General features: G+C 35.8%; 1 pseudogene; it reads right to left on the bottom strand.

Annotated features, from left to right (window-relative positions):
* Window positions 1-947: 947 nt before the first annotated feature.
* On the bottom strand, window positions 948-26,390 carry LOC120135696 (annotated as a pseudogene).
* Between the last annotated feature and the right edge of the window lie 780 nt (window positions 26,391-27,170).

Raw genomic sequence — 27,170 nt, 5'->3', positions numbered from 1 at the left:
ATTAAATGCACATATTATAAATCATGTGGACTTGTATATTAGGCCAATGCAAAAACAAATGTAAATGGACTAACTTATTAATGCAAATGGACCTACTATTTTTTGGGTTTTCTCATTATTTATTTAGCAAAATAAATGGGCTATTAATGTGACTAATCTCAACTATTATTTATAAATTATATAGTATATAGAAACCATATAACATGCAATGTAACACACACTAATTATTTAACTATTTAACATGCTACATAAATTAATAACATGTAATGCCACATGAATTAAAAGCATGCAATGTCATGAATTAATGACATGCAATGTTACATGAATTAATAACATTCTATTATTATTTAATACACTATAGTACTTAATATATGCAATTTTATAATATGCAAACTACATCGTGCAAAAATTAACCTATATGATATCATACATTTAATGCCTAAACTATATTATATGTACTACGCCCATATGTGTGTGTGTCACCACTCCGGATAAAATGGGTGATGACAAGAATCAAATCGTAAAACAATCAAATTAATCAGTTAAAGATCAAGTAGATATCGTTTTAATTTTTGCTTTTTTCAATTACTCAAATTTTAAATTTAAACTCAAATCAAACTCAAAATCCGAACAAAGAATTTAAATTGACTCAAATAACTCAAAATTAAAAAAAAAAATTTCAAGTAGAATCAATTTTTTTCTCATTTTTTTGTCACCTAACATCAGTCGCATTCCTGAACATTTTACATATATATTAATACAATCCTCAATGCAGAAAACAAAATATCTACATTTTCCATTTCTCATCTTCTATCACACCAAACACTATCCTTTTCCTTTCCTCCTATGGCAGTGCTTATAAATTTCCGAGGGACTTATCCAACAATTACGGTGCCCCCTTCCTCATAACCAAACAAAAGTACCCGAAAAAAAAAGTGAGGTAAAAATCAGGTTGCCCAGAGGAAATGACTATGGGGATCTGACTCACACTTTTGCTCATTAACCTGCTGGCAAACTTTATTATATAGCTCAAGAGTATCACCATAGTTGGGATCAAGACATAGTGCTGCTTCACAGTCTCTTACAGCAGACATATTATCACCCATCGATTCGTGGAAAGCCACTCAAAGATGTAGTAGCTGCAGGTCCGGCTTGAAAGCTAGTGGTTTTGTGAGCTCCATAATTGCTTCATTTTCTTTGTGATCATCCATTAGAACTGGAAACACAGGAACTGCATGTTAGAGGCCGGAAAAAGCTAGCCCCATATGCAAATATGGTTACGGTGTTCAGGATCGAGAACAAATAACAACCAACTACCGTACTCTAAACATGAATTTCATATGGATTCAATAATTTAGTTTTTGTCATCTTTCCATTTGGATCAATAGCATTCGAACATTTTAGAGGATAGATGACGATGAATAACATTTATATTGATATAATTAAACAGAAATCTTGATCCTAAAAGAACCTCATATCAAGATGGATATCATTTTACCAAATACTATACAAGCAAAGCAAGACAAAAGTATAAAGGAAGTTCTTAATTTTATTTGTTTAAATCTGAGAGAACCCTTTGCTTTTATGCCAAAACGAAAACAGAAAATAAAGCACATGGAAAAAAATTTAACTCTCAAACATTAAAGTTCAAGACTTCAATATGACCAAATATATAGGAATGAGACAATGTGTTGAGCTGATGAAAAAAAGCTTAGAAGAAGGTAAGAAAGATGCAAAGCCATGGGAAAATTAGTTTACTCAACTTTCAAATTTATCTATAATTAACTAATGCAAATTTTCGTAGGAGTATTAGTTTTTCCTCATATTTTAGTATATGAGATAGTAATAAACTAATTTCACTTAGTAATTATGACTTGGTTTGTAACAACCCGGAAAAATTTGAAGAAAAAAATTATTATTAATTAAGTAATTTGGCAAAGTTTGAGGATTAAATTGGAAGTTTTGAAAATTTAAAGTCCATTTTAGAAGTTGCATAAAATTCAATGACCAAGCCCTGAATTATATCTTTGAGTGTCGGCAGGCTTTTCTTTTAAAGGAAATGAATTGGTTTATGCATGAAAACACATAAAACCAATTCATAAAATTCCCTTTCCTGCAACCTTCTTTCAAGACTGATCCCGACACCGTTCGATATTTGATCGACAAATTAAAACCACCATCGTGTTCATCTTCGACCCGTGATCAAAACCCAGTAAACCAATTATAGCGAAACGCTGCCAAACGACGTAAATTTTGAGTCAAAGTCTCGACGTTTTTTTTAGCACCACCGCCGAGAAAATCTTAAATTCATCTCCGATCGTTGATTGGTTTTCGACACCTTCCGCACCATCGTGTTCCTTGTGTCATTCCGAGTCCGACGGTGTCCTCCTTGTCTCCGTAGGCGGCGGCGCGTGAGGGAGGTGAAGCGGTCAAAGTTCCGATCGAGTTGAAATCGAACTCTCCACCGTTCAAAAATTTGAACCGAGGTTGGTAAGTGACTCAAAATCGCTTAAAAGAATTTTTGGAATTTGTTTCAAGAATTTTTGGAAATCGGAGGAGGCTTCATGTGCCGCCCCTGCGCGTGGGGGAGTTACGAACTGCTGGGTGATGTTGTTGACCGGTTTGACCGGTCTGAACCAATCTGATCCGACCCGACCCTGTGATATTTTGGCAATTATTTTTAAATCGGTGATATTTTGGTAATTATTTTTAAAACATTGATATTTTGGTAATTATTTTTAAACGGTGATATTTTGGTAATTATTTTTAAAACAGTGATATTCTGGTAATTATTTTTAAAACAGTGATATTTTGGTAATTATTTTAAAAAAAGGTGATATTTTTGTAATTTTCGAATGTGGACTATTGAACCCCTTTGACCATAACTTTGACCGGCTTTAAACGACCATTAAACGACATTTGATTTTGTTCGAGTATACCTATTCTGATAATTTTTGACGTGTCGAATCCGTTTCCGAAATCCGTTTCTCCAAATTCGAAGCCGAAGGCTTACAAATCATCAGTCAAACCCGTTGACTTTGATTTTGACCAAGAATTTGAATTTTTGAAAAGTCATACTTTCTGTTTTTCGACGTCCTGATTTCGATTCCGCAATTCATTTGGTCAAATTTAGACTCAAAAGCCTCCAAATTGATTGCCAACCCCGAAAAATGCTTATGTACTTAAGAGTTTTAACTTTGAATGACTAAGTAAGATTTGGGACTGATAAATTATTAATGTTTGAAGGTACAAGAGACTCTCCTGACCGTTCAACAGCTCGACCCAACTCCTCTAGATCAGTTAAACCACGTGTGCCAGTATTCACCCGTAAGACCTGTAAATTTTATGGTTTTAGAAATTAATTATGTTACCCATTAGTAATATAGTGTTATTATAAAATAGGATCGAAAACTGTAGCAGAGCGTGTTGGACCAGTAATCAGTAGATCTACTATTTGAACCTATTATCGAGGTGTGTTCCCTATTTATTACTAAATTGTTTGGTTTGTTTTAATATGTGGTACACTAAATTCTATGGTTATTGTTTTATTGATGCACCGATTTAATATGATGGTTTATGGATTATGACTGCTATCTGATTTTTGTTTTGAAATGGTATATGATTACCATGTTTACGGATTTATGGAATATACGTCACGGTGCAATTGAATTTTTGGAATACGAATTTATAAAGTACAGCTCTGATCAAGCTGGAAAATTTTACGAACCTAATGTGACTCTTAGGTAGGCTCTGCGGCCCTGAGATCATTCTCGGGTGCGGTTTTAAGATGTGTTCTTAGGTAGGCCCCACGGCCCCGAAATCTATGTTGGGTAGGCTCTCAGGCCCTAAGATGTTCCCTTAGGGTAACTCTTTTATGGGATTTACTACAGTATAATTTTTATAAGATTTACTGGACTATGATTTGTTTAGTGTACCTATCATGATTTTATAGTAATGTTGGGACACAGTGAGCCTAGCTCACTTTTCGAAAATGTTTTCCCCTTTCAGATACTATTGGTTAGATACACCTGATCGAGCACTTGGAGGATCAACATATCTCTTGAAATATATCTTATTGTAATGTTTTATCTTTCAAGTTAACTCTATTTTGGTAACATGGGCCTTATTTTAAAAGTATTGGATTTTGTAATGATTATTCTTTTGCTATTTATATTGGTTTATCGTAGTTTGGATTTTTTAAGGCATGTTTAAATTAACTTGTTATTTTTCTCATAATTATGAGTTGGCTTTTTTTAATATAGTATAATTTATTATAATTTTATAAATTTCATTTATAAATATGATTTTACATTGATTGAATAACGGTTTCGGAAAAATGTCTTTAAGAATCATGAATGTGATCCACTAGACTTAGTCGAAACGCATAGGCCGGGTCTAGGGGGTTACATTTAATTGGTATCAAAGCTTTTGGTTTTTAAACCTCAGACTGTGTATGAGTCCAAATTGAAAATACGGGTTTGAAATATTTTACCAAATAAGTTACTAAGGCCATGTCTCAAAGTTTTTACGATTTTTACTGTGTTCGAGACTCCAAGTGCTTATCTAACCCTAAGTTTTATCTTCTGTAGTAAACTCGAGATCCACCAAAATGAGTGTTAGGCATGGACGTCGAACTAGCCATGGACGAGGTCCAGTGGCTAGATTTTCAGACCAAATCGATGAGATTCGAGTAGATCCCCCACCTTCGACAGGTGATCTTGCTCCTGCGACCCCAACAAATTTACCTTCTATCGCTGGTATATGCATGACTACACTGATCAGGGGAGTAACCGATAGTGAGCCAGATTCTACCATAGTTGCATTTGATGAGAATTTTGGTAGACAGTTTCTACAGTTGATTCAAGGAGCGGTTAGAGCGGCTGGTGTTGGATCCGAGGTGCCTATTTCTCAGACTGATTGTCAATGGAGTCAGAACTTTTGGAGGACAGCTTGGTGGAGTTCCTAATGAAGCAGAAGATTGGCTCCAAGATACTGAGAGACGTATGGATCAGTTGGGTTCGGACCCAACTAAGAGATATTTGGGGGCAGTAGCAATGTTAGATGGCAATGCCCACACCTGGTAGGAGTCAGTGACCAGTAGTGTTCCTACCGATCGTTTGACATGGGATTTCTTTAAGGAGAGCTTTTGAAGCCGATTCTTGGGTGAGCGTTACTTAGTCCAGAGATGACAGTAGTTTCAAGACTTGGTTCAGGGTGACATGACTGTTTCATAGTATGAGATAGAGTTCTTGAAATTGTTAAAGTATGGAATCAGTCAGGTGCCTAACGAGAGAGATTGATGCCGTACATTTGCCCTCAGACTCAGATACGAGCAACATAGACAGGTTGTTTCCCTCCAAGATGAGATTTTTGATATGCTGGTGAGCAGAGCCAAGGATGCTGAGGAGATGGAGGCTTTAGCTTCTGGAAGAGAGCGTGTTGATCATGAGCGATCTAGGAAATCTTTTGGCCCTACTGAATCATCCGCACAGTCCGGTAAAAGGACTCGTACTTCAGCCCTTCAGAGAAGCAATACACGCTTCAGGCCTACAGTATCTTCACATTCAGTTGTTAGTAGAGGTGGTTCTTCGGTTCCGTTTCAAGTGCCTCATTGTGACTTTTATGGTAAACGGCACACGGTAGAGTGTTATAGGAAGACCAGAGCATGTTTTCATTGTGGATCTAATGGTCATTTTCAGAGGGATTGTCCTCAGCTAGCTTCGTCTGAGCGGACTGCTACTCAGACTCCTATGCATTCTCAGACTACTGTACATACTCCAATTAGAGATCGTAGCCAAGGAAAGGCTCGTGGATCAGCGTCCAGGATAGACAGTAGAGCACGACCTCAGCATAATAGAGGGCCAACAGTTTCTGAGGCTAGACAGCTAGCTTTGGTTTACGCCACTAGATGTCGGGATGACAGAGATGAGCCTGAGGTTATTGCAGGTACATTTACTATTTATTCTATTCCATACTTTGCATTACTAGACAATAGCTCCACCCACTCCTATGTATCGAGCTCAGTATCTCGAAACCTTCAGATTCCGATCGAGAACACTGATATTACTGTTACGGTTATGAGTCCAGTAGGACAGGCAGTATTAGTGAATAAAGTATTCTGGCGTTGTCCTCTGGAGATTCGGGGAGAAATTTTTCTCGCTGATCTTATGGAGCTTCCTTTAGAGGAGTTTGATCTAATTCTTGGGATGGATTGGTTGAATAAACACAAGGTAAACCTGGATTGCGAATACAAGCAAGCTACTCTAAAGACTTCAGATGGTCGGACTGTTGTGTTAATTGGTGAACGGCGTGGCTATCTCTCCAATATTGTTTCAGTTATGGAAATTGATCGTATGATCAGGAAGGGATATGAGACTTTCATTGCCTATATTTTGAACACTAAAGGTTCCTTGTACACGATTGAGGAGATTCGTGCAGTTAGCGAGTTTCCTGATGTTTTTTTGGAGGAGTTGCCTTGGTTACCTCCTGATAGAGAGGTAGAGTTTGAGATTGAGACTTATCCGGGATCTTCACCTATTTCTATGGCACCTTATCGCATGGCTCCAAAGGAACTTAAGGAGTTGAAGGTCCAATTGCAAGAATTATTTAATCGAGGATTTATTCGGCATAATACTTTACCCTGGGGAGCTCTAGTTTTGTTTGTGAAAAACAAGGATGGGTCGTTAAGGCTATGTATTGACTATCGGAAGTTGAACAAGATGACGGTCAAAAATAAGTACCCATTACCCAGGATTGACGACTTATTTGATCAGTTGCGAGGAGCTACTGTATTCTCTAAGATTGATCTTCGTTCGGGGTATTACCAATTGAAAGTTAAGGGGTCCGATGTTGCAAAAACGACCATTCGCACTAGATATGGTCATTATGAATTCTTAGTAATGCCTTTTAGTTTGACGAACGCTCCCGCAGTTTTCATGGATTTGATGAATCATGTGTTCCGGCCATATTTGGATCAATTTGTGGTTGTTTTTATTGATGATATTCTGGTTTATTCTCGGACGGAAACAGAGCATGACGAGCATTTGAAGATTGTTCTGCGGACCTTGAGAGAGCATAGACTATATGCCAAACTAAGCAAGTGTGAGTTTTGGCTTCAATAAGTGTCATTTTTTGGGCACATTATTTCTGCTCGAGGTATTCAGGTTGATCCAAGCCAGATCGAGGCTATTGTGAATTGGAAAAGACCCAAGAACATCTCTGAGATCCGTAGTTTCTTGGGCTTAGCTGGATATTATCGACGTTTTGTTGAGGGCTTCTCGATCATTGCTGCTCCTTTGACAAAGTTGTTAAGGAAGAAAGTGCCTTTTGACTGGAGCGAGGCACAACAGGAGAGCTTTGAGAAATTAAAGGTTGTTTTGACTCAAGCACCAGTGTTGATTCAACCAGAGTTCGGGAAGGATTTTACAGTGTATAATGATGCTTCACAATCAGGACTTGGTTGTGTTCTAATGCAGGAGGCTAAGATAGTGGCTTATGCGTCACGTCAACTGCGACCGCATGAGTGTAATTATCTCACGCATGATTTGGAATTAGCAGCAGTGATTTTTGCCTTGAAGATTTGGAGACACTATCTTTATGGAGAGAAGTGCTATATTTTCACTGATCATAAGAGCTTAAAGTATCTTCTGACCCAGAAGGAGCTTAATTTGAGACAACGGCGCTGGCTAGAGCTTCTAAAGGATTATGATTGTGTGATTGATTATCACCCTGGTAAAGCTAACATTGTGGCTGATGCTTTTAGTCGAAAGGCGGCATCAGAGTTGAGGTCTTTAATGGCCAGAATGAATTTATAAGACAATGGCACTTTGTTAGCAGAATTACAAGTTAAGCCGACTTTGGTTGATGAAATTAAAGTTAAGCAGCCCCTTGATAGCTCCTTGCTATCTATCTTTGAGCAAGTAGAGCAGGGGACAAGGTCAAATTACGCTCTTGATCAGGATGAAGTTTTATACTTTAAGGGTCGATATTGTGTGCCTGATGATGCTGAATTGAGGCAGATTATTCTTAATGGGGCTCACAGTAGTCCATATGTTATGCACCCCGGTGGAGATAAGATGTACAAGAATTTGAGATAGAGGTATCATTGGGTCGGCATGAAGAAGGACGTCTCGAATTTTGTGGCTAGGTGTTTGACTTGTCAGCAAGTTAAGGCAGAACATCAACATCCATCAGGTTTGTTACAGCCTATTAAGATTCCTGAATGAAAATGAGAGCGTATTACTATGGATTTTGTTACTGGCTTACCTATGAATCCTTCGAAAAAAGATTCAGTTTGGGTGATTGTTGACAGACTTACAAAGTCAGCTCACTTCATTCCTGTGTGGGTAAATTATACGTTGGACAAGCTGGAGAGATTGTATATTTCGGAGATTTTCAGATTGCATGGTGTTCCATTGTATATTATTTCTGATCGAGATCCAAGATTTACTTCGAGATTTTGGAAGGCGCTACATATGACTTTGGGAACAATATTGGATTATAGTACATTATTTCATCCACAAACTGGTGGTCAATCTGAGAGAGTGATTCAGATTCTGGAGGATATGTTGTGGGGTTGCGTAATTGATTTTCATGGTAGCTGGGAGAACTTTTTGCCGTTGGCTGAATTTGTCGTTGGCTGAATTTGCTTACAATAACAGTTATCATACCAGCATTCGTATGGCATCCTACGAAGAACTCAATGGGCTTAGATATCGCACCCCGATTTGTTGGACTGAGTTGCGTGAAAGGAAGACTTTGGGACCTGAGTTAGTACGCGAGATGGAGGACACATTCAAATTGATCCGTGACCGTCTGAAAGAGGTATTTGATAGACAGAAGTCTTATGCAGATCAACGGAGGAAAAATATTCAGTTTGAAGTTGGAGATCAAGTCTTTTTAAAAGTATCACCCTGGAAGAAAGTATTGAGATTCGGGCGTAAAGGTAAATTGAGTCCAAGATTTATTGGACCATTTCGTATTTTGAAAAGGGTGGGACCTGTTGCATATTAGCTTGAGTTGCCTTCACAACTCAGTTGTATTCATGATGTCTTTCATGTATCAATGTTGAGGAGATACCGTCCAGATCCAGGTCACATTATTCAGGTTGAGGAAGTAGAGCTGAGACCTGATTTGTCATATGAGGATGAGCACATTCAGATCTTAGAAAGTGATGAGCAAGTTCTTCGGAATAGGCGTATTCCAATGGTAAAAGTTCAATGGAGTAATTGATGCCCCTCTGAAGCTACTTGGGAGACATTGGAGTCAATGGAGGCTCAGTTTCCTCAACTATTCTCATGAGGTAAATTTCGAGGATGAAAATTCTTGTAGAGGGGGATAATTATAACAACCCGGAAAAATTTGAAGAAAAAAAATTATTATTAATTAAGTAATTTGGCAAAGTTTGAGGATTAAATTGGAAGTTTTGAAAATTTAAAGTCCATTTTAGAAGTTGCAGAAAATTCAATGACCAAGCCCTGAATTATACCTTTGAATGTCGGCAGGCTTTTCTTTTAAAGGAAATTAATTGGTTTCTGCGTGAAAACACAAAAAACCAATTCATAAAATTCCCTTTCCTGAAACCTTCTTTCAAGACTGATCCCGACGCCGTTCGACATCCGATCGTCAAATTGAAACCACCATCATGTTCATGTTTGACCCGTGATCAAAACCCAGTAAACCAATTATAGCGAAACGCTGCCAAACGACGTGAATTTCGAGTCAAAGTCTCGATGTTTTTTTAGCACCACCGCCGAGAAAATCTTAAATTCATCTCCGATCGTTGATAGGTTTTCGACACCTCCTACACCATCGTGTTCCTTGTGTCGTTCCGAGTCCGACGGTGTCCTCCTTGTCTCCGTAGGCGGTGGCGCGTGAGGGAGGTGAAACGGTCAAAGTTTCGATCGAGTTGAAATCGAGCTCTCCATCGTTCAAAAATTTGAACCGAGGTTGGTAAGTGACTCAAAATCGTTTAAAAGAATTTTTGGAATTTGTTTCAGGAATTTTTGGAGATCGGAGGAGGCTTCACGTGCCCCCACGCATCGCCCCTACGCGTGAGGGAGTTACGAACTGCTGGGTGATGTTGTTGACCGGCTTGACCGGTCTGAACCGGTCTGACCCGACCTGACTGGGTTGAACCGACTCGACCCGACTGGGTTGACCCGACCCGTTGACCTGACCCGACCCGTTGACACGGCCCGACTCGGTGATATTTTGGGAATTATTTTTAAAACGGTGATATTTTGGTAATTACTTTTAAAATGGTGATATTTTGGTAATTATTTTTAAAACGGTGATATTTTGGTAATTATTTTTAAAATAGTGATATTCTGGTAATTATTTTTAAAACGGTGATATTCTGGTAATTATTTTTAAAACGGTGATATTCTGGTAATTATTTTTAAAAAAGGTGATATTTTTGTAATTTTGAATGTGGACTATTGAACCCCTTTGACCATAACTTTGACCAGCTTTAAACGGCCATTAAACGACATTTAATTTTGTTCGAGTATACCTATTATGACATTTTACGACGTGCCGAATCCGTTTCTCCAAATTCGAATCCGAAGGCCACCAAATCATCAGTCAAACCCGTTGACTTTGATTTTGACCAAGAATTTGAATTTTTGAAAAGTCATACTTTATGTTTTTCGACGTCATGATTCCGATTCCGTAATTCGTTTGGTCAAATTCAGACTCGAAAGCCTCCAAATTGATTGTCAAACCCGAAAAATGCTTATGTACTTAAGAGATTTAACTTTGAATGACTTGAGTAAGACTTGAGACTGATAAATTATTAATGTTTGAAGGTACAATAGACTCTCCTGACCGTTCGACAGCTCAACCCAACTCCTCTAAATCAGTTAAACCACGTGTGCCAGTATTCACCCGTAAGACCCGTAAATTTTATGGTTTTAGAAATTAATTATGTTACCCATTAGTAATATAGTGTTATTATGAATTAGGTTCGAAAACTGTAGCAGAGCGTGGTGAGACCAACAATCAGTAGATCTACTATTTGAACCTATTATCGAGGTGTGTTCCCTATTTATTACTGAACTGTTTTATTTATTTTAATATGTGGTACACTAAATTCTATGGTTACTGTTTTATTGATGCACCGATTTAATGTGGTGGTTTATGGATTATGACTACTATCTGATTTTTGTTTTGAAATGGTATATGATTACCATGTTTACGGATTTATGTAATTTACGCACGGTGTAATTGAATTTTTGGAATACGAATTTATAAAGTACAACTCTGATCAAGCTGAAAAATTTTATGAACTTAATGTGACTCTTAGGTAGGCTATGCGGCCTTGAGATCATTCTCGGGTAGGCCCTGCGGCCCTAAGATGTGTTCTTAGGTAGGCCCCACAGCTCCGAAATCTATCTTGGGTAGGCTCTCAGGCTCTAAGATGTTCTCTTAGGGTAATTCTTTTATGCGATTTACTGCTGTATAATTTTTATGAGATTTACTGGACTATGCTTTGTTTAGTGTACCTATCTTGATTTTATAGTAATGTTGGGACACAATGAGCCTAGCTCACTTTTCGAAAATGTTTTTCCCTTTCAGATATTGTTGATTAGATACACCTGATCGAGCACTTGGAGGATCAACATATCTCTTGAAGTATATCTTATTGTAATGTTTTATCTTTCAAGTTAACTCTATTTTAGTAACATGGCATTATTTTAAAAGTATTAGATTTTGTAATGATTACTCTTTTGCTATTTATATTGGTTTATCGTAGTTTGGATTTGTTAAGACATGTTTAAATTAACTTGTTATTTTTCTCATAATTATGTGTTGGTTTTTTTTATATAGTATAATTTATTATAATTTCATAAATGTCATTTATAAATATGATTTTACATTGATTGAATAACATTTTAGGAAAAATGTCTTTAAGAATCATGAATGTGATCCACTAGACTTAGTCGAAACGCATTGGTCGGGTCTAGGGGTTATATGGTTTTAACAAAGAGAAAAAAAAATACTAATTTTGACGGGGTACTGTTTTTCCTAGTGTTTTTACTAATCCTTCTTATTTCAAGTTTAAACTTGTACTAATCCTTCTTTATGTTATGACAAATTATTTTAATACTTATTTAATACTTAATTTTTTCCTTATCTTAATACTTACGTAGCCAAATGAGGCATAAGCATCTATTTAGTTAGGTCTATCATTACAGCTAATAGCATTATAATTTTATGTTTTGTAGGGATGTTATTTTTTTCCTCCTATTTCAGTACGTAAGTTGGAAATAAATTAACTTCATTTGGTAAATTTTAGCCAAATACGAACAGAGAGAATGAATAATATTTTACTTGTGTTTTTACTCGCCTTTGTAATTTCAAGTTTAGATTTGTACTAGTTCTTCTTTAAATCATGAAAATTTATTTTAAACTCATGCGGTAAGTTTTTCCTTGTGTTAATTACTTATGTAACCAAATGTAGCATGAAAGCGCAAGGGTATAGGTCAAATGCAGCAATTTACAAAGTTGTTGGGTAAAAGTAGCCACTACCGTGGTCAAGGAATTTACCTGCTGCTCTGTATCTGTATGGATATGTCCTCAAGGGATCTAATTGTGTAGCCATAGCAAGATCACTCTTTGCCATGTCGTGGTCAGAATATTCGGAACGCTTCTCATAAGCTGAAGCATTGTTGCATGCCTTCTCTATCAGCCTAGTCATCTCATCATATGCAGCTTCACGCTGATTTTTTAGATGAAATACGCGTGCTAGACCCTGATGTGCCCATGTATGCTTAATATTCAGTGCATTCATGTAACAGTCAGCAGCGAGGTCTAGCTTTTCACAGTCTATATATACACTACCTAAATTATTCAGCGCCTGCAGAAATGTGGAATCAGTCAGAACCCAAAACGAATTCATTGTACTTGTATAGCTAGGTTTTTCTATTACTATATAGCTGGAGTTCAAATTGCTCCAAAAATACTCACTTGTCCTTTCCGAAGTCCATCTTAAGGACATCTAAGAGCATCCAGAAGAAGTTGGATAACATATGCTGAGGACTCTTGATGAAGACTAGTATCTGATAAAGCATATGCTTTGAGGAAGAAAGCTTCAAACGATCTATGGATGGAGATTGACTCCTCTGCTTTAGATAGTGCTTCTTCACAGTGGCCGGTGTCGTACAATATCCATCCTTCATAGACAAGCCTTTCATGTTCTGAGGTACAATGGTTTCTAGCCAATCGTAGACTACGCATTGCAGCCTTTTGACAATTTAACAATTTAACCTATAGCACCAGTAGTAGCAAACACTTAGGTGGCGTTTGGTTGGCATGAATCTCTTGGAATTGGTGGGAATTGGTGGGAATTGGAATCTAATTCCACCACTTTCCCATATTTGGTTCAAGTTTTCGAAGGGAATTGGAATCTCTCATGGCCTCAACTTTCCATCAAATGAGGAAAAGTGAATTTCATCCAAGAATGGATGGAATTCAATTCTCTTGTTGGAGGAAATTGAAATTTGATCATACTATCCTCATCAATCTTTTGGTAACTTATTCATATATTGAATAAAAATATTTTTTTATTATTTCAGGTCGGGTCGGGTTTCTAATTCATATATTCGGTTCAGGTCGAGTGAAACTTTATTTTGGTCGGGTCGAGTCTGTTTTTTTAAGTGTGATATTCGGGTCGGGTCGAGTTCGAGTTTACGGTGAAAAATACCCGACCCGAAAATATATATAATTTTACCTTATATATTTAAGAATAATTACAATAATATCCCTCTATATAAATTTTTTTTAATTAAGTCACTGTTTTTATTGAATAAAAATAATTTTTTTATTATTTCGGATCGGGTCGGGTGAAACTTTATTTTGTTCGGGTCGAGTTTTTTAAGTGTGATATTCGGGTCGGGTTTAGGATGAAAAAACCGGACTCAACCCGAAAAAAATATATAATTTTATCTTATATATTTAAAAATAATTACAATAATACCCTATATATATAATTTTTTTCAATTAAGTCATGTTTTTATTGAATAAAAATAATTTTTTTATTATTTCGTGTCGTGTCAGGTCGAATTTCTAATTCATATATTGAATAAAAATAGTGTTGGTATATTTTTTGGTAAATAATTAACATACTTCGATTGGAATGTATCGAAATATTTCTCTATCTTTTGTAACTTATTAACATATTTTGATTGCGATGACTTTAACTTATGATGTTTATTAGCATAATTTTTATAATTTATTAAAATGAATAATCAATCAATAAAATAAAAATTTAATATTTTTTAATTTTTTATAATATATTACTACATGTATGTTGTAAAACAAACTAAAATAAAGTAAAAAAAACAAAGACAATTCTGTCATTTTACATTGTTGAAATCAAATTCATATGACATGTCTACGAACCAAACAAAATATGAAATTGGATTCTAATTTCATTTCCTGCCAACCAAACAGAATATGGAACTGGATTCCAATTCCTGACAGATTCTAATTCCTTCACAGGTTCCAATTTCTGACAGATTCTAATTCCTTCACAAATTCTAATTTCCTCATAAACATTCATTCAAGCGAACCAAACGCCACCTTAAAAAAGTCTAACAAAATATTGCATTCTGTCAATGTTTGAATTATAGTGTAGAAAGAAGTTATATGCCTCATTTATCCGGATCCATTCCATGGAGAAACAACCTCAAGTGCTATAGTAAGAAATTGCAAGTTCTATGACTATGATTGCAACTGACATATCCAACGCATTTGATATAATAGAGTTACCATGTGAAATATAAGTTAACTTATTTAATAGTATCCACTCATAAGTTATAATAAATAAATTGTTAACCTCAAAAAATAAACTGTGCTAATACGAGGAAGCAAATGAAGAATAGAATTCAAACATTTACCATAGAATATTTTGAGGCCAAGAGGAAGGAACCATTATGAAAATAATGGAATGGGGATTGTTTTACTATACAGTGTACATTTCATATCCGTGGCAGTTAGGCTGCACATAGTGATGAATCAAATTTCCATAACATACCATATGGTATCACCTTGAGGGCAAGCAGGCTGCTATTTTCTCAACTCTAAACAGTAAACTTATTATAATGACATTTTATTTTAACTTGACTGTGGTTAACACTTGATAAAGAATCAACCCTGCCTTTAAATGCACAGATACCTACATCTTAAAATAAAACAGAAGAAAACATTGCTTCACTTATCATAAGTTCATAGTGTTAATCATTGATCTAGTTCGAAAAGGAAAATGAATAGACATTTATACAAGGCATAAAGTAGTTCATTTTCACTACAAAGCAATAATGCAAGATCTTACATAGAGTTTAGAACAAATTTTATTCTAATAGAACGAATCTATAAAGAAATTTCCATTCAACAGAGACAGCAAAAGAACCTTTTATTCAACCAGTGAAAGAGTTTATCATGTTACCTTAAAAGGAGAGACTGCCTGAACCATAGAAGGCTTTTTCCAGGGTCATTTGCCAACATATGATGTACAACAGCTAGGGAACCAAGATCATTGACAGAAGACCAGCGGTCATACAATTGCATCCAGCAATCAGCTTGACTCCACTGTTGAACAAAAGGACGTAGGAGCTCCACCAAGTGGTCACCATGCATTTTCCCATAAAACATCATGTAATTAGGCTCCAGAGTCAAAAGTGCCCGAACATCTCTAAGACCTCTTTCATAGTCCTCCATGGAAATCGAAACCCAGGCACGTAACTCAAGGCAGTCGGGGGATACCTTGAAACTGATTATTTTACTAATTTCTGAGATGGCTGCTCCAATCTTGTTGTTCTCCAACTGTAAAACAGCTCGATACTTGTATTGTATCCAGTTCTGTAGCCATCTCTAGATCCGACATCTTCTCCTTCCCATCACAATACAGAGAACGTTCTTGATGCATCCACCCAACTGGCTTATATTCTGAGATGAGTGAGTTAATAACTTGTAAGCTGAATACCTGTGGCCACGCTTGAACTTGGTTCTTGCAACACCCACTTTTGAATATATGACCAGACTCACAAGCTATCTCAAACCAACTTTGCGCGTCTTTGTTCTCTTTTCTCTCAAACTTCACAACCCCTAACTGGTGATACGCAAGTTGTTTCTGCCAACTTTTCGTTGCGCACTCTGTCAACCTCTCTAGAAGCATCACAGTAGTGTTAGTTTTCATATCTTCCTCCATTGCAATTTGGCTTAAGAAGAAATATAATAAAAACGAAGCATGCCCAGCTAGAGCCAATCTTTCCTTTGCATCCGGACCACAAAAGTATTTCATCACATTAGGACTGTGCATTGAATTTGGGAGCTCCCTTAAAAAGACCTGCAAGCAGGCTGCCACAAGAAGATATGCATTTTCCTCCAATCCATACTCAATTAACAACAGTGCACCCTCCATATCATTTACCAAAGATGCCAAATAAGAATCGCAATCAGACTTCAAATTGTCACAACAAAACTTATTTGAGAAAGAAAGAAGCTCCAAAAGAATCCGTGGACCAAATGAATCTAATCTTTTGTTCCTGCTATATAATTTAGCGGTTTTCAAACACTCTACTGAGACACAGCTCTGGGTCAAATTTAACTTCTCTCTTTTAGACTCCTTGAAATCACCATACAACAATGTCCTAAAAGGTAACGATAATGAAGCAATACTGGACCGTATACACCTAATCTCATTATCTCCAATGAAAAATGACATATCCCCATAGCCATCAGAAGTGGAACATTCCTTATCCTCGATTGAAAAGTCATCCTCAGTTTCCCCTCTACGAGTCTTAGAACAATTACAAGGATCATAAATGAATTCGGGGTTATAACCAGCTATCAAGGTAGCCTTAGGGCACTCAATATTTCTTCCACGACAATTCATTGAATTTGTGCCAACAAGCTCATCCTCCCTCCTCTCATACTGCAACCACGCTGCTAACACGATCTTGGAATGCTCATCAACGCAATGCTGCCTGGCAGCTCGAAGAGTCCTCCGTAACAGCTTTGGATCAGATAAGCCCTTAAAAATTGGATAATGCTCGAGATACATTCCGGATTTCTCGAATTGAGGACACTTGCCAATCCTACGGTACAAATCAGCTAGAGTTTCTATAAAGTCAACGACCTTTAGGCATGGTTCGATCTGAGGCTCGAGGAGATCGGAGACAGGGAGGCCATAAGGAAGAAGGGTTTCATTTACAAAAACAAGGGGATTGTTAGAAGCTTGGCAATTGTGAATAGATTTAGGTCGAACTGAGTTAACAGTAAGATGATCCTGAAGCTGGTGGAAGAGTTTTTCACCCACATCTCCACCAGCAGCAGCGGTGTTGTTAAGAGCGTAAACTTGCGTGCCTTTACATCTATCTAAAACCTTTAAAATACGCATTGTGGAAAATTTATTACGCTGCATCTTTGTCAAGATCAAAGGGTAGAATTTCTCTAACAGTACAAAAAATTGAAGATCTAGAAATGGGTGTTGAAGAAAACAAAATAAAACGAAGAATAAAATAAAACAAATTTACCTGGCTTAGAATACAAAAGCCGGCAAGCAGGTTCAATTGGGTATTAACAAAGAAAGGGGGGGTCTGGGATTCTGCTCTGTTTCCCTTTCACTTTTCTACTTTTCAGGAGAAACAGAAAGTAGAAAGGGAAAAAAAGCATCATAATGAAAATAGAGATGCAAGGGAGGAAATAATCCGATAGGCTGGGCAATCGGAAGTTGTTTGAGAAGTGGAGGTGACTGTTGAAACGGCCACACTCTTCCTCAATCGCCTAATTTTGATTATTCATTTTATCTATTCTCCAAATTTGATGGGAGCTGAACTGTTTATTTGTTTTGTATTAATATTAATTCTGTGAGTCTTGGGTATGGTGAAATGTTGAAGTTAAAACCATTTCCGATTCTTACTAAACGAATCTGAGGACGAGAAACCGAACAAGTTGCGACTTTCATCCCGTTATACCATAATTTGTTGATTAATGTATAATAAAATTTAATTATATAATCTCAAACGATTATTATATTTTAATTAATATGTTAACGTATAACTTAGACAATTATCAATTTTTTAATGAAAAAAATAAGTTTAGAACATATGAACTGTCTTATGATCATTTTATAACTTTTAATAATCGATTGACTCAACAAAGCAACACTCGATAGTCATAATAATATTTTAAAAATTTTAACAGTAAAAAGATTCAACAAAATATCGCTTTATAATTGAAAGACAACTTTTTTATTTTACTCTTTTTTTTTCTTTTTCCCCTTCAAATTATGATCTGGCCCTCGTTAATCATAACTTCTAAACTTATACTTTTTATCTGCATTTGTTTTCATTGCAGAAAACTATATAGGGTAAACTATATATTTGGTCCTCCCACTTATTACTTAATTTTTTTGTCAATTAATTATTTTTTAAATAATAGTTAATATTATGTTTTAATTCTATTTTGGTCACAAAATTAATGGTCATACTAATATGTCACCATACGATAATATCACTTTAGTATTGAAAAAATAATTAAAAATATTATATATCAACATCATCGTTAAGTTTTTTAACGGTGAGTGACTAAAATAGAACCAAAACGTAATATTATGATTTAAAAATAATAATAATTAAATTATCAAAACAGAAAGTAAGTGATAGGTGGATAACGAAACAAATAGTTTACCCTAAAATATATGTTTTATTATTTCCAATCTCTGCATCTGTCGTAAATCCCAGTCCACGTCATCCACAAACTCCCCTATTACAACTTTTCAAACGCGTGAATTCTTTAATAAACTTTGAGGGACGTATTGTTTACAAAATATAAAACTATATATATAAACAATATTATCAAATATAATATTATATTAAATATTATAAGTAGATGTTGTCACATACTAAACTTTGGGTCTATGGGCATTGACGTAAATGTTCAAAAGAGAGGTTCTAGATGCACAGACTTGGGCTTGTTGGGCATGATGAGTTGGCCCAGTTCTTGGAGAATGCTTACGAGTCCATGAAGGATCAAGTCTGAGGCATCCGAGAGAAACGACGAAGGTGTTACATGTTCGATGGGGGATATTTTGTCACGGCTCGTGGATTCGGACTGAGACGTGTGTACTGATTTCTGTAAGATAACCATACAGAGTGTTGGGCTTGCCCAAAACCATCAGACATGGCCCGTTCCTTGGAAGGTTCCAGAAAGGATAATATTATCCAATAATTAAGGAGATAAGTACTTAATTAGGGATAATGTTGTACTTGAATTCAAATGCCTTAGAGATATAGTTCTTGATAATGTAAGATTCAATCTAAGCCGTCGATGTATTTTGATCTAGACCGTTAGATCTTGAGGGCCTCAACTATAAATAGAGAGTTCATCCCCCCATTTGTAATCATTCAATTCTTTTTAGAGTAATAAACTCAGGCATTTACTCTTACTCTCTTTAAGTTTTTTTTTTCTAATTTTCTAGCCTTGTCGGCTTGTTCCCCTTTGTGCTGAAGCCTTTGTGCCTTGTGTTGCCGAACGTGAGGGCTGAGATAACCTCGAGAGTAGTTCTTTTCTGAGTTCATTCTAAGTTTCAATGTAATACGCCAAATATCAGGTCATGGACTTAATTGAAAAGAATTGAAAATTTAAGATTTATTTAATAAGTGATAAAAGATGAGGAAATGATTTGGAATAGTGTTTAAACTAAATTGTAACAATAGATAAAGTAATAGGGCACTTTGGTATTTTAAGAAGGAAAATGAATTTTTAACATATTCCTTTATTAGGGATTTTAAAAGGGGGAAAAGAAGAAAGTTATCCATTTCTCTTCTTCTTTTTCTTCTTCTTCTTCACTCGCGTGGATAGTGTTTTCCTCTCTAGAATAAGATAAACTTTCATTGATTAGTTTTTCCTTTAAATTATGGGTTGTTTTGGTAACATTAAGTGATGTGTAAGCTTAAAAAAGGATTAAAGAAGGTTAAAACTAAGTGGTGAATATTTTATAGGACATTTAAAGAAATGGGTTTTTGAATGATATGTTGATATATGTGTTCTTATTGAGATTTATTAGTAAAATTGACTTGTAAAAGGATTGAACAAGATATTAGAAGCATGAGATATGATTAAAAACATGTTTAGAAAAATGGTATGATTCTTGAGTTGAGATGTTCCATGAAGATATTAGATATTAAAGGTGGCAAAATAAAGTAAAGTTAGCTGGGTTAAGTAAAGATGAGTTAAATAGTATTGTTGAAGGTAAAAGTAAAAGATTAGAGGGAAACAATTAAGTGAAAATTGAGCTGAAAAATTGTAAATCTAGGCAATAGTATTGGTACTGATAGAACAATACCGATACTATAGGTGTAAATAGGTAGAAATTGGACGAACAATATCGGTACTGATGCAAGTGGTATCGATACTGATGGGGTATCGATACTACCAAGGGGAAGCATCGATACCATGGATCCAGAATGTCAAAATGCTATTGATACTGAAAGGGAGTATCGGTACCATAGTATAGTAGTATCGATACTGAGAGAAGGGTATTGATACCAGGCAACACAGAATATAGAAATGTTATCGATACTGAAAGGGGGTATCGATACCATAGTATAGAAATGTTGATATTAGGGTAGTAGTCCAATACTATTGAGCTTGGAAAGGCAAGATATGTTGGAATTGTTATAGAAATTGAAATAATGATACTTTGAATATTATTAAAGTATAATGTTGAGAAGTCTACTAACATTGGTATGTTATGTGTACTTAATGGATATTTGTGTAGATCGTAATCAAGCTCCTGAATCTAGCAAGAAAAGGGGGAAGATAAAGTTATTGATTAGCCATACGTCTCTACATCTTATTAGCGGGGATACTAGGTGAATACATTTATTGTATGTAATTGAGATGAAGACGATTCGCAATGAGTCAAGTTAGAATGCTTTAATTTAATGTATGTTTTACATTAGTTAATATGTTTTCATTTTATGTATGGAAATAATATTGTGAATGAGTTTTAGAGTATGAAATGCTCTAAAACTAATAAAAATAATAATAATAAATGCATATGGGTGCATTATCGACATGAAAGAATGTCATAATTGAAATGCATATGGGTGAATTATCGGCATGAAATGATGCCATAATTGAAATGCATATAGGTGCATTATCGGCATGAAAGGATGCCATAATTGAAATACATATGGGTGCATTATCAGCATGAAAGGATGTCATAATTGAAATGCATATGGGTGCATTATCAGCATGAAAGGATCCCATAAGTGAAATGCATATGGGTGCATTATCGACATGAAAAGATGCCTTAATTGAAATTCATATGGGTGCATTATCGGCATGAAATGATACCATAATTGAAATGCATAATGGTGCATTATAAGCATTAATGGATGCTATTAATGAAAATAAAGGATAATGACCAAAGATTTAAAGGGATAAAGAAAAATATAAAGAAAGATAGGTATGCTAAGCATACTAAAAATAATTATGATAATTGAGAATTAAATACAGTTTAATATAAGAGGATTATAGAATCCTTAAAGAATTTATAATTTGGTTTAAACTAATTAATATGACTTACCTATGTATATTTAAATGTTACTTTACAATATTATGTCTCACTAAGGAAATACTTAATGTGTGTTGTTTTCACTCGTAGGTAAAAGCGGAGACTAATCAAGTAAGGAGTGTAGCCGTAGTAGCAGTTATCATCAATCAAGGTTGACTCATCAGTAATATTAAGACAGTAGTGATCATTTTGGAAACTTATCTGGCATGTAATTAAACTTAATAAAATATTTTGTAATATATTTTCAATGAATATATACTTATAGTGTTAATTCTGGTGGATTTGAGATTGAATTAGAATTTTAAAGGAGTTTCTAATGCATAAACATTTTTTTAAAGTGATACGACATCTGTATTTCATATACGGAAAGGTATACGGGATATGGGTGTTACATTATTAGTATCAGAGCTAAAAGTTTAGCCGTTTCTCGGTTGAAACTATTCTTATTTTAAAATAGAAAAAAAATTGCACGCCATTAAGATTGTTACTAATATGGTGTCATTAGAGGGTGATTGATGACACTCCTTACTAATTGTATTATTATTATTTTGTATGTTTTAATAGATGTCAGAATCCTCGAACTCGCGAAGAGCGGAGGAACAAGAAATGCAAGAAGGAATGGGTAGTGAAAGTTATGAGGATAATTGTGCACAGTCTCTTCCCTCTAAAAATGCAAGTGCACCTATACATTAAGGGATTTCGGTGCCTAAGTTTGGAAATTTTATGCAAGCCCTCTATACTGACTCGATTTCAACCTCCCCTTGCTCCTCCAACACCAAGAATGTTAATCCCAAAAGTGCTGAAGAGCTTAGGAGCTCCAAAGTTTCTTGGAGAAGAGGGTGAGGTTCCTATGGAGGCCGATCTGTGGTTAAATGATGTTATGATAATGCTCGAAAGTTTACAATGTTTGGATCTAGAAAGGTTGGGTGCAATTGTATCTTTACTAAGAGGGTCAGCTCGGGTATAGTGGTTAAATACTATGATGTATACACCACCGGACAAGTGACCTGGCAATTCTTCCTGGAAGTATTCAAGAATAAGTATATGGGTGAACAGTTCAGACGAGCAATGCTGTTAAAGTTCCTTAATCTGAAGCAAGGTGATCGAGTTGTACATGAGTTTGAGGCTGAGTATAACAAGTTGAGTTATTTTGCCACTAAAGTAGATCCAAATGATAAAGCAAGACATGATTGGTTTATAAAGGGTTTAAGGCAAAAGTTGAAAGAGATGATGTTGGCTTTGAACTTGTCGAGTTTACAATAAGTCATAAACCGAGCCAAAGATATTGAAAGAGCTCAGGAGTAGACATTAGCTGTGGAGCAGAGTTTACAAATAGGGAAAAGAATGGGAATGCCTTCAACCCCTCATCATATTAAAAGAGGCAAGGGCTCGATTTCTAGATATGCTGATAGACATAGTTCTATAGCAGCTTCACAGAAAAGACAATCCTAGTCTTTTGCTGCTAGCTCGTGTAGAGCATCTAGGGAAAGACTCTATGTCAAACATGTGGCAAATTACACCGTGGAGTATGTAGATTTATCAGTGGAGCTTGTTTCCAATGTGACAATACTTGTCACTTTTCCCGAAACTACCCTAAGAAATCTGGGGATAATTCGGTGCAATCTGAAAGATCGGTAACAGCCTCAAATAGAAGAAAAAGAAGCGGTAGATCTAGGGGGAAATAGGATTCAATACAGAGACAAGAGACTCAAGGAGTCGCTAGAATTTACAATATTAAGACCAATGAGGATCGGGATGACCCTGAAATCATAATAGGTATTTTGCATCTTTTTGATGAGCTTGTATTTGTTTTAGTTAACCCTTGTTCTACACACTCATACATTAGTACAAAGTTGGTTAGAGCTAGAGTAATTCCTTTAGAACCAATTGTAAGTGAGATAATAGCGGTAAACCCTATGGGTCACATTGCGAGAGTAAGTGGAATATGTAGAAAATGCTCGATAAAGATCCAAGAGAGGTGTTTCTGGTAAACATGATGAAGTTGCCCTTCGATGAGTTTGAAATCATTTTAGGCATGAATTGGTTGTCTTCACATTATGGATGAGTCGATTGTAGTAAGAAATGTTTGTTTCTGAAGGATGTTGAAGGTTCAAAAATAGTAGTGATCGGTGAAAGAGTGAAATCACCATCATATATGATATCAGCCATGATTGCAAGGAAAATGATGTCGAAAGGATGTATAGCTTTTCTAGCCAATGTGATAGATACTCAAATTTTAGAGGTTAGGGTAAATGATATTCCCACCGTTAAAGAATTTTCAGACATTTTTCCCGAGGAGTTACCGCGATTGCCTCTAGATCATGTGGTAGAATTCATGATTGAGGTTTACCCAGGTACCGACATGTTTCTATGGCTCCATATCATATAGCACCGACTGAATTGAGAGAATTAAAAGCCCAACTGCAAGAGTTACTCAATAAGGGATTTATAAGACCCATCGTTTCTCCTTGGGGAGCACATGTGCTGTTTGTGAAAAAGAAGGACGGGTCTATGCGACTATGTATCGATTATCGCCAGTTGAATAAGGTAACGATAAAGAACAAGTATCCTCTTTCGAGGATTAATGATCTGTTTGACCAATTGAAATGAGCAGCGGTGTTTTCTAAGATATAAGATTGGGGTACCATCAGTTAAAGATCAAAGAGGATGATATCTCAAAGACAGTTTTTCGTACTCGGTAAGGGCATTATGAATTAGTAGTGATGCCATTTGGTTTGACTAATGCACCTGTAACATTCATAGACTTGATGAACTAAGTATTTCAATCGTATTTGGATCAATTCATGGTGGTATTTATAGATGATATTTTAGTATATTCCAAGTCAAGAGAGGAGCATGATGCTCATCTTTAAGTGGTTCTTCAATCACTTCGCTAAAAGAAACTGTATGCCAAATTATCCAAGTGCGGATTTTAGTTAGCCGAGATTTCTTTCCTTGGTCATATCGTCTCCACTGAAGGCATAAGAGTAAATCCTAGGAAGATCCAAACTATAACGGATTGATAATCCCCAAAGAATGTTTTGCTAGTTATTATAAACGGTTCGTGAAAAAAATTTCAATGTTAGCGTTGTAGCTAACCAAGTTGTTACGAAAGGATGTGTCTTTTATTTAGACGGAGAAATGCCAAGAAAGTTTTGAAAGGCTCAAGAGAATATTAACAGAGGCCCCTATGCTTGTACAACCTGAATCGGGAAAAGACTATGTTGTTTTCAGTGATGCATCCTATAATGGATTGGGGTGTGTACTGATGCAAGATGGAAAAGTTGTGGCTTATGCTTCAAGATAGTTGAAGAATCATGAGAAAAATTATTCGAAGCACGATTTAGAATTGGCAGCAGTTGTGTTTGCATTAAAAATATGGCGTCATTATTTGTATGGTGAGCAGCGCTATATTTATACCGATCACAAGAGTCTAAAGTATTTTTTGACTCAGAAAGAATTGAAATTAAGATAAATAAGATGGATTGAGCTTCTAAAAGATTACGATCTAATTATTGATTATCATCCCAGAAAGGAGAATGTGGTAGCGGTTGCACTAAGCCGAAAGATTTTTGCCTCTCTATATGTCCTTAAAGTAAGATGGTGCCTTGATTGTTGAGCTAAAGGTAAAGTCGATGTTTTTGGATCAGATCAAAGAGCTATAAGGTCAAGATGAGAAATGCTTGGCGAGAATGGCATAAGTCGATAATGAGACCAAAGACTTCGAATTAAGAGTGGAAGGATATTTATATTATCGGGAAAGACTTTGCATTCCCGATAACGATGAATTGAAGAAAAATATTCTTTATGAAGCACATTATAGCCCTTTGACGATGCATCCAAGAGGAAGTAAGTTGTATCAAGATTTAAAAAGTTATTATTGGTGGCTGGTATGAAAAGAGTTGTATCGGAGTTTGTGGTAAAATGTTTGGCATGTCAGCAAGTGAAAGTTGAACATCAAGTACCCTCCGAATTTCTTCAACCGATATCTATTCTTGAGTGGAAGTGGGAGCGAGTTACCATGGATTTTGTTTCGGGGCTACCTTTATCGATAGGTAAAAAGGACTTCATATGGGTAATTGTAGATCGATTGAGCAAAACAACTCATTTTATTCCATTTCGAGTAGATTACTCGATGGATAAGTTTGCGGAGTTGTATATAAAAGAGATAGTCAGAATGCATGGAGTGCCTATTTCAATAGTGTTCGTTTGAGACCCAAGGTTTACTGCAAGATTTTAGAAGTCGTTGCATTAGGCATTGGGTCTTGATTTAACTTCAGCACAACTTTTCATCCACAGACAGATGGACAGTCAGAGCGAGCAATCCAAATACTTGAGGATATGCTAAGGGCATGTGTGATTGAGTTGAAAGGATCATGAGAATGGTATTTGACTTTAGCGTAATTTGCGTACAATAACAATTACCAGTCGAGTATTAAGATGGTCCCGTATGAAGCATTACATGGGAAAAAGTGCAGAACACCATTAAATTGGTTTGAATTAAAAGACCGAAACCTAGTTGGGCCTGAGTTGATTAAAGAAATGGAGAAAGTAAAGATTATTCAGGGAAATCTCAAGATAGCCTCTGATTGGCAGAAATCTTATGCTGATTTGAAAAAAAAAGAAATCGAATTTCAAGTGGGAGATAAAGTGTTCCTAAAGGTGTCGTCTTGGAAGAAAATTTTGAGATTTGGGCGCAAAGGAAAGTTCAGTCCAAGATTCATTGGACCCTATGAAATCTTGAAAAGAGTCAAACCAGTAGCATATCAGTTAGTTTTCCCTCCGGATATGGACAAAATCCACAATGTTTTCCATGTATCGATGCTCCGAAGATATCGATCAGATCCATCCCACATTATTAAACGGTAGGAAATAGAGGTCTGATCAAATTTAACTTATGAAGAAGAACCAATGCAGATCCTCGTTAGAGAAATAGAGAAATTACGCAACAAAGAGACTCATTTAGTTAAAGTACTCAAGCAAAATCATAAGGTTGAAGAAGCTACTTGGGAAAGAGAGGAGGACATGAGAATGCAGTTTCCCTACCTCTTCTTTCCAGGTATTTATTTAAATTCAATGACGAATTTTCTTATGGGGAAAATTGTAATACCCCAAATATCAGGTCAGGGACTTAATTGAAAAGAATTGAAAATTTAAGATTTATTTAATAAGTGGTAAAAGATGAGGAAATGATTTGGAATAGTGTTTAGACTAAATTGTAACAATAGATAAAGTAAGATGATACTTTGGTCTTTTAAGAAGGAAAATGAATTTTTAACATATTCCCTTATTAGGGATTTTAAAAGGGGAAAAAATGAAATTTATCCATTTCTCTTCTTCTTCTTCACTCAAGTGGATAGTGTTTTCCTCTCTAGCATAAGGTAAACTTTCATTAGTTAGTTTTTCCTTTAAATTATGGGGTTGCTTTGGTAACATTAAGTGATGTGTAAGATTAAAGAAGGATTAAAGAAGGTTACAACTAAGTGGTGGATGTTTTATAGGAGATATAAAGAAATGGGGTTTTGAATGATATATTGATATATGTGTTTTTATTGAGGTTTATTTGTAAAATTGACTTGTTAAA

This window comes from Hibiscus syriacus, unplaced genomic scaffold (assembly GCF_006381635.1).
Source record: "Hibiscus syriacus cultivar Baekdansim isolate YM2019G1 unplaced genomic scaffold, ASM638163v2 tig00110610_pilon, whole genome shotgun sequence".
Classification (NCBI taxonomy): Eukaryota; Viridiplantae; Streptophyta; class Magnoliopsida; order Malvales; family Malvaceae; genus Hibiscus; species Hibiscus syriacus.
The sequence above is the reverse complement of the archived record's forward strand: the minus strand, read 5'-3'. Positions and strand labels throughout refer to the sequence as shown.